The following is a 9,910-nucleotide window of genomic DNA, read 5'->3' as shown; positions in this document are numbered from 1 at the left end:
TATTCTATTTTAAAAAACTAGCCTACTAGCTCAATGGGTAGAGAATTGTGCAAATGCAAAAAAATGCGGGTTCGAATCCCACATAGGTTATCTATGTAAGTGTTGGATTTTTTATTTACTTCTGAATTGAACAAAAGGAAATTATGTCGAACCTGATAAACATTTTGTACCTTTGAATCAAATTGATGAAAATGAAAGTGGAAAATAGTTTCAATTTACTTTTGGAACAATTCAATCTACTTTTGGAGCAATTCCATTTATTTATATACTATCATTTTCTTTACTTTTGTATTACATGTTTTCCTTTTGAATAAGTTTAGTAACTCTTTTCTTTTTTAGTTTAATGTACACTAATTGTACATGTACTTTAAAAATATTATGATTTACTTTTTAAGTTATTTATCTACTTTTTATTTAGTTTGATTTACTTTTTATTTACTTTTATTTACTTTTATTTACTTTTTATTTATTTTGATTTACTTTGAGTTGCTTTTATTTACTTAGGAGTATCACTTTTGAGGTTTTGTTAATTCACTTTAGAAGACAACCTATGTAGGAATCGAACCCACATCTCATATGCATATGTATAGTGCTCTACCATTTGAGCTAATAGGTTTTCATATAACATTTAAGAGAAAATTATTATTGATGTTTCATTGTTATTTAGTTTACTTTTAGAGAAATTTTGTTTACTTTTACAGAGATTTAGTTTACTTTCGGAGTAACTGCTAGCCAAACCTGAAGATCAAATGCACAAACTGCATCAACTTATATTTCAGTATCCCATTTTCAGCAACCTGAAGATCAACTGCATTTGAGAAATGTCTCATATAAAACAGAAAATTTACATGTATGTCTTCATTCAATGACAGTAAATACATGTTTATAAAGGATTCAGACTTGCCTGATAACCCAACTCCTGCAATCTTTTTACCATTTCCGAGAAAGAGAGTAGCAGGGTAACTTTTGTCCATGCTGGAAGCAGTGACTCCAACAACAAACCAAGGACTGAAGGATACCATGGAGACTGAAGGATACCATGGAGCTAGGGTCAAGCCCTTTGTTCCCTGTTGCTTTTAACACAAAACCCCATGCTCTTCTTGCGACTAGTGTGAAGATTTTAAATTAGTTCCACTATCTACTTTTGACAATTCTCTTTTCACTCTACTGTGGTTGTATAGGTCTGACATTTTGTGCCAAGCATACCTTTGAAAAAAGTAGATAATGAACTATGAAAAGTAAATGGAACTAATTTAAAAGTAAATGGAACTAATTTAAAAGTAAATGAAATACTTTTCTTAGAACCTGGCCATATTTTGTTTACTTTGGATCATTTCTATTTACTTTTTTCAGTTATAAAAGTAAATGGAACTAATTTAAAAGTAGATAAATAACTAAGAAAAGTAAATGAAACTAATTTAAAAGAGCCACATGAATATCAACCAAAAATACAGAGAGGCAAACTCAAAGACTAATAAACGAAACCATATAAGTTGAGCGACAAGAAACCCAGTCAATCGGGGCATGAAACGTCTGCATATAAATGCAGAAGCATGAAACGTATGTATACAACACATTTAGCCAGTTAGCTAAGAATAAAACAGGCTGCATCAACTACAAGTAAAGGACGGTCAAGGTTCAGTGTTTACTGTAATTTAATAGAATTATTCATATGTATTTTTGTTGACCTTTTCCTTCCTCTTGCAGGCTGCAGTAGTTGCCTACATGTCTGAAGTTAATTTTCTGAATTTAAAATCACAGCAAAACACTTAACCTTAATTAGTAGCACCCTCGTACGTTGAACCATTATTCAGATCATCAACATATTCCATTACTTATAAATACCCTCCATTAATCCCTTTACTCCTAAAACAAAAACATAACCCAATTTTCTCAAAACCCTGAAAAAAACAAAACAGACAAAAATGGCAAGAACCTTGAATTTGTTTCTGATATCAGTTATGCTCCTAGGTTTGGCGTTCCCTCACGCAAGCGCGAATGCATATGAAACGCAAAAGAAGTCGTACCCAAAACCATATGCACCACCACCGAAGATGGAAACAGATGTAGTTGAAGGGATGGTCTACTGTCAGAGCTGCAAGTACTCAGGATCATGGTCTTTCAAAGAGGCTAAGCCTATTGATGGTGCTATAATCAGTCTTATTAGCAGGAATCACAGGGACAGAGTAAGCTACTACAAGGCCTTCAATACGTCTAAAAAAGGCCTACATTAAGAAATTTTAACAACATCTCTAAACATTGCACGTTTTTTTTATCTACGCAGCCTAGGCTTAGAACATATGCAAAAAAGACCGGCAGAAACAAAGGCCGAACAGAAGCAGTCTCAAGCAGATCTGCAGCAGCACAATAGCACAGAATAACACAGAACACCATCTATTAATCAACCATTGCATTTCTATAATAGTTGTCATAAGAATTCAGAACCAGAAACCAGCCTCACGAGTTTACTTTTGAGAATAATTGATTTACTATTACCAAGTTTTGATCTACTTTTTAAAATACTTCATGAGAGATTTTTGTGTTTACTTTTAGAGGGATTGAGTTTACTATTAGAGAGATTAAGTTTACTTTTAGTTAATTTGGTTACTTTCATTATGTAACTAACACACCCTCAATTAAGAGCATGACATCTGACTTTCATTTTGTAACAAACAACAAAATCAACAACAGGCTACAGAAGTAACAACAAAATCATTAGGTCATCTGTAAAGAGGTTTGTGAGGGGGTCGAAAAAGCGCGAGGCTAATGCGTGACCTTGTCCCTCGTGGGTGTGACGATTATTTTTATTCAATCAAGTGTAATTGGATTTCCTGTGAGTATACACCCAATTGACTAGTAATATAGGATTCGCCATTCAGTTTTTAACGACAATGAGAAAAACTGACAAAACCCGGTTATCGTGACATAAAGGGAGTGCAATTATGTTTGACCACGACGGCCGTAGGTTCCCTTGTGATCCCTGGTGTGGGGATCTCTCAATATACACCTGCAAGGTAGAGATTGAGGGTTCGGGGGACTGTAACTACCGAGAGGAGTAATTCGCTCGTCGATACCTCCAGAGGCAGGATATCCTTACTAGCTCAGCATAAATAATTGAAGGGACATGCGTTAACTATTAAACTAATCTGAGTTGATTTTAGCAATATGCAACATATAATACTAATTCGATCGTGATTATCTGATTTAAATAACATTGAAGGACCTAGCATGATAATCCGATTTCCCAAAAATATTATATTTGTTAGGCGTGATAGAACATTCAAATTAGGTTAGTTTAACAGTTCATAAAAAGGGCGAGGAAAGCGGTTAAATCATCGAAAAGGGACACATTATGACGCACCCTTGAGAGGTGCGTCACAGTTCTCAGAAAACTAACCACTTTGACTTTGCTATTTCTCCTTTTTATTTAACGAATCTCGATTATGGGACAGGATACGTTATGTTCGATTTATGGATCGATTGCGACAGAACGCGTGAACAGTTTCGCAGCGAGAGGCTTAGGCTAAGGGGTTTAGAGTCAATACTCAGAATATATTATGTGTTGTTGTGTGTTGTTTCACGTCGAAACTAGGGGCCTATTTATAGGGAAGAGTTCGTGAAAAGATAGAATTGCAGAGTTCTAATCCGCAAAGAATTAGGAAAAGAGACGTACCCAGGTACTTTCAGCGCCCAGGCCTGGGCGCCGAAGATTTCGGCGCCCAGAGCCAGGCGTTGAAAATAGGATCTGGGCAGTTTTGTTTAGTCAGATTCGGATTCCTAAAATCCGTAGAGTTTGAGATTAATTCGAGTCTTTTAGCGCGTATCAATTTCATGACGGAATGCGTCTGGGCCCGTTACGAACTCTAGGCTTGTTAGGATTTTAATTAATACGTAACTCTTATTTCCGAATCCTATTAAGAATAGGATTCTCGCGGTTTTCTATCTCATTTAGGATTTATGTTGGAATGCAACACCTAATTCTGACAGGTTTCTATCTTTTATGATTTGCCACTTTTAGAAGCTACCTTTTACGGCAGTTACTATTTTTAGCGGGTTTCCATAAATAGCAGGTTTCGGGTGAAATGGGGAATCGAGATTCGTTTATTTTATAGGAGATGCGTTGTCAAGTGGAGTTTTTATGCTTTCATCATCGAACCTTTCCCTTGCGGGAACGGGGACAAAAGTAGGTGTCTACAGTTAGCCCCCACTTTGACTGAGTCTTGGAGTAAGACGATGGTCAAAGTATTAGACGAAGTGCGTCACACAAGCCATGGTGTATGTGACCTGTTTTGCGAGGGTCTCACGAGCCCCCGAGTGATAACATTTGACTTAAGGGTCATCACTTGAAGTGTCGACATATCCCTCACGTGTCATTGGGATTTGTCAACTGATAGTATAGAAACTTCCTCACTTTGTCATTGGAAGAATCTAAGGGTGCGTAGAAGCTCCCTCACTTTGTCATTGGGAGTAGCTACAAATGTTTTCGAAATTAAAGCTGTAAAGTGTAATTGGGCCTGGCCAAGCCCAATCACGAGGTAAAACGTTTTTAAAGATTCTCATTTTCAGGGCTAGCTAAACGAGAAAACCCCCTTGTTTTTATAGGACGTAAAGCGAAGGAAAATCCAGCACATCGCTCTTTTTTGGAAAAACGAAAAACCAATCCTTTAATTTTTGGAAAAAGGGAAAACCAATCCTTTAATTTTCGGAAAAAGGGAAAACCGATCCTTTGATTTTCGGAAAAAGGGAAAACCGATCCTTTGATTTTCGGAAAAAGGGAAAACCGATCCTTTGATTTTCGGAAAAAGGGAAAACCGATAAAAGTTATCGCTGCAGCGACTAAGGACCTGCGCTGTTAGTGACGCAGACCCCGCCCGCTGTAGGTGGGCGAGCCTGTCCGCTGAGGGGGACCCCCCCGTCCGATAGAAGTGGACGAATCTGTTTTGATGTTTTTGAAAATAAGGACCTACGCGGTTTGTGACGTAGACCCCGCCGGCTGAAGATGGCGAGCCTGTCCGCTGAGGGTGGACCCTCCGTCCGATAGAAGTGGACGAATCTGTTTTGAAATTTTTTTTTTTTTTTTTTTTGTTTTTTTTTTTTTTTTTTTTTGAAAATAAGGACCTACGTGGTTTGCGCCGTAGACCCCGCCGGCTGAAGATGGCGAGCCTATTTTAAATTTGAAGACTTTATTTATTCGAAAACTGAGGACCTGCGCGGCTAATGACGCAGACCCCGCCCGCTGAGGGTGGGCGGGCCCATTTTGAATTTCTTATTTTGCCTATGTAGAAGGGCTTTTGTCATTACAACCTGTTGGTGGGTCGTAATATTTCCTGATTAGATGTGTCCTATAAGTGGGTCCACACTGTGTATATTTTTGTTTAACAATATTGTTTATTATTTTTTTTTCAAAATACCGTTTTTTTTTCTTTGGGAAAGAAATATCAAGATAACGGATATCTTACACAAATAGGGGATTGCGCGTGCCCGACAGCGAATATTCGCTGTCTGGGAAGCATTTTCAGCGCCCAGCTCTGGGCGCGAGAATTTCTAACGCCCAGAGCTGGGCGTTGAAAATACGAAGGGGGAGGCTGGTCTTTAAATACGCGGACCGTCTGCTTCCTTTCCCATTTCCACCATTTTCGCTCAAACTCTACACTTTTTTCTACTGATTTTTGCTCGTTTTCTTCACTTTCCTTCACGAATTCTACTCCAAATCACTTCCTAATCTTTCCAATGTAAGTAATTTTCAGTAATTTTGAGCTTTTTTGTCAATTTCAGTATTTTTGTCAAGTATTTTTGTGCATGAAATTGATTTGGGGGTTTTTGATTTTGTGCCCCTTTCCTTCAATTAGATAGTTGGAAATGTTCCACATAACATGTTAATTAGTTTCTGCATGTTAATTTTTGCAAGTATGTTGATTTTTGTTGAATTTGGGCATTTTCATGCTAGCCCCCAAGTATACCTACGAATCTAGTATTTTCTTATAATGTAGGTGTTCTTGGTATATTGCTTGCGTTCCTGATAATTCATGAATGACAAATTATGGGAGAATTTTGATTTTGCTAGAGTTAATTTTTACTTAGGGAATTTTGCTAAGTATGAACTTAGTATCATGTTTTTAGGGAACAAAAATTGTATGACTCCATTTCATGAGTGAAATGCACTCTTTTTAGGGATCGGTATGAGTGCCGATTTTGTCAAAGGTATAATGCCTTGTTGTATTGTTGATCAGCATGTCTGACGAGTCGTTACCCCCTCCTGGTGGCCACGAGGTGCGTGGCATGACGCGTCAGTCGACTGGCCCGGGTCCCCTATGGGTGGGCCCTGAGCTTTACGATGGTCGTGATCTGCACTACGACCTAGAGCACCATGTGACTTCCCGCCTTCACGCGAGGAGAGAGACTACGGTTCGCGGCTATGGCGCCGCGACGAGTGAGACCGTTTTTAGCTATCTGAGCTCGGACGCCCAGGCCTTGGTGAGGGCGAGCTCACTGTTTCCGGTGGTTGAGACCTTCTGGGAGATACTGCGGCTCAACATCTCCCTGTCCTTCCTGCGGTCGTTCATGAGGTGGTGGTGGGATACCACCAACACCTTCCATTTTCCTTGGGGCGAGATGACGATCACTCCTGAGGACTACACAGCTTTGACGGGTTTGACCTTTACAGGGAACCCCGTTCGTCTGAGGTCGGACGGCCCATCGCCGACTGTTGCTGAGGGTACCAGGCTCCTGGGCTCGTGGATGGGTAGTAGGTTACCTTCGTACCAGCCCCGTGGGATACCTTTCGCTGACCTGATGTGGGCTTTGGAGCACGGGGTAGAGGAGTCGCCTTCGAGACAGGCTCGGCTGTTCTACCTCCATTTTATTACTTCCACTTTTCTATCGGGTCCGACTGACACCTTTGACCCGAGGTGGATAGGCATGGTGGAGGACGTGTCTATCGCTGGGGCGATTTGGGCTATGCGACGCTTGTCGGCCAGATGAGTTGGTCGGTGCGCGTCTCGGACCCGAGTATACGTCACTTTGTGATTACATTAGCGGGAGTGCCGCGTTTGATCGAGGTATGTGCCTAGACTTTCTTTTGTTTTTCTCGCTTTTACCCGGCCTCTTTTTTTTAACGTTTTATTAGCCTTTTCTTTTTGCAGCTGTGGGCCTTTGAGCACTTTCCCTGGCTGGCTCCCCGAAAGGGGCAGAGGCCTTTGGAGTTCCCTGCCGGTCGCCGTTGGGGTTGGAAGAAGAAGCTGACAGTGCGTCCACCGCCCGATACCGTGTGGGATCTTATCCGGGACGGGAACCCTGAGCATGTACAGAATCTTATCCTCTATCTCGTATTTCGTCATTCTTTTCATGTGCGAGATCTGACTGCGTTTTGTACGAAAACAGGTGGTTTGGACCCCATGGCTCTCTTTTAGGGGTACCCATGCTTCGGTCAGGGAGAGTTATGCCCTGAGCCAGATGCGGGTCTTGTTCGTTGGCCGCCGGGACCCTGTCTGGTACCTGGGAGAGCGGGTACGTATGCAGACGGTCGGGGTTTTTTCGGTTCCCAGGCCTCCGCCTGCGACCATGCTGTCTACTCGCTCGATAGGCGAGTCGTGGAGGGTCCACTCGAGGACTGGTGTGCCGGCGACAGAGTTGGTGATAGAGGGAGCTAGCTATTACCAGTTTATCCAGGATTCTCTTCATCTCCCGGAGCCTGGCGCTGTAAGTTGCCTCCTCTCTTTGTATTGATTTTAGTGTTTTCATGTTCGCGCCCATGTGTTTATGCCTACTGTGTTTTGTGCAGGAGGGTCCTGACCCTTTGTTGGGGGGATGGGTGCTTCCCGATGCTCGGATCTCGTATACCGAAGAGAGTGGATCCGAGATTGTGGAGACTTTCCCGGAAGACCGGGTTTTCCATGCTCCGCTCCCTGAGGGAGTAGAGGCGGTATGCACCTTTCATTTGTGTACTCTTCTTTATATTTTTTCTTTCTTTTTTACTGACGTTCTTGTTTTAGGTTCCGGCCCGTACGGCCAATGCGATGGTGGGGGTGATCAACCGGTTGAAGTCCGCGTTGGTTCGAGCTCGGTCTGCACTTTCTTGCAGGAGCCCCCACTCTACTCGGGTAATGTGCCCTCTCTTTTTTTCTTTTGATCTGTACCTTTGGTTTGGCTTTCGGTTATTCACTCTCTTTTTTTGTCCCTTTTTGCAGACGGCTACTGGGCGTGCTGGGGCCGACGACGCGGGTCCCTCGGGCGGGGGACACGGTCGTCGCGAGAGAGAGAGAGCACAGCACTCGCCCCTACGGCATCTCCGTTCTGACGCGGGGGTGAGTTCTTCCAGGGAGAGGTATGAGCCGGAGTGTAGGCGGCGTTCCGTGTCGGTGGCCCGAGAGCCTAGCCCCGAGTTGCAGTCGCAACCTCATTTTTGGGGTGACTCTAGCTGGGGTCCCTCATACCACGGGGAGTGGAGTGGATGGACCGGCGAGGCTTGGAGACATGGAGCCGATGACGAGCCTTAGGCTTACCTCTTGTTTTATACATATTCATTCTTGTGTTCCGCATGTATATATATTTTTTGCGATTTTTGGTGCAAGAATGTTTTGAGCCTTCCGTGGGCTTTGTTTTAACATATTATAGCAATATTAGCTTCCTAAACCAACGACGAATTTCGAAAAGGAAAAGACTTTCGTAAAAATAATGAGTTCATATAAAAGTGCACATATATTTTTAGACTAACCGACTACTTGGGGTATTACATATGCATGTTCACTATTTTTTGTTTTTTGCCGACTCGTGTCATACTCCTTTGTTGGGCTTGTTCCTGGAAACTCTTGTGGCTTTTTCATTTTATTTGGTCTTGCCCGTGCATGGGTTAGGGTAGAGTGCCCTTTGCGATATCTTTTCTTCTTGATGTGTTGCATGACTTTATTATGTTATAATTTTTTATTGGACCGAATCCTTGAGAAGGATTGCCTACGTATCTTGTCAGAATCAGGTCGCGCGTAGTTCTAGCTTTTTTGAAAAAAACTTTTTGAAAGGGTGTTCATTACTCGTCTGCTTCCCCCCCAAGTGTTCGTGGTTCTTTTGAGGGTTAGAAAAAGGAGTACGAACACTTTGTAGAAGCGGGAGGGTAGGTGGCAAGAGAGAACGACGCCCGATTTAGGGCGAAGGAATTATCGGCGCCCAGGCCTGGGCGTTAGAAATAACAGCGCCCAGTCTTGGGCGTTGAAGTTTTGTCCTTCGCTTTTTCTACTTTATCGAGTTTTATGCCGTTTGTTTAGAGTAATGCGCAGAATGTTTGCTTATGAGTTTTAATGTGTTTTATTAGATGCCTTAACTCCGGACTGAATTTTATTAATATAGTACTTTTTCAATTGGTCTAAGTTCGTGAGGTTAGCGAATTCCGCTCCATCTATGTCGGCTAGTTGGACTGCTCCACCAGGTAGGATGGTCTTTACAAAATATGGTCCGATCCAGTTAGGCCGGAATTTTCCTCGAGGGTCCGTAGTAGGTGCGCGGACTTCTTTTAATACAAAATCGCCTTCTTTGATGTTTCGAGGTTTGACTCTTTTGTTGAATTGCCTTGCGATGCGCTTTTGATACACTTGCACGTGATGTAGAGCTCTCAACCTCCGTTCGTCTAAAAGGACGAGTTCGTCGTACCTAACTTGAACCCAACCAGCTTCGGGTAGCTTGCTTTCTAGGACAATCCGGAGGGAGGGAATCTCCAACTCGACCGGTTGGACTGCTTCCATTCCGTATACCAAGGAGTAGGGTGTTACTCCAATGGAGGTGCGGATTGAGGTTCGATAGCCTTATAATGCGAAGTGTAATTTATTGGGCCAATCCTTATAATTTTCGGCCATTTTTTCGATTATGACTTTAATATTTTTGTTGGCCGCCTCTACCGCGCCGTTCATTTGCGGCCTGTAGG

The sequence above is a fragment of the Spinacia oleracea genome, chromosome 4 (genome assembly GCF_020520425.1).
Source record: "Spinacia oleracea cultivar Varoflay chromosome 4, BTI_SOV_V1, whole genome shotgun sequence".
In the NCBI taxonomy this organism is placed as follows: Eukaryota; Viridiplantae; Streptophyta; class Magnoliopsida; order Caryophyllales; family Amaranthaceae; genus Spinacia; species Spinacia oleracea.
Note: the sequence above shows the minus strand (reverse complement) of the source record.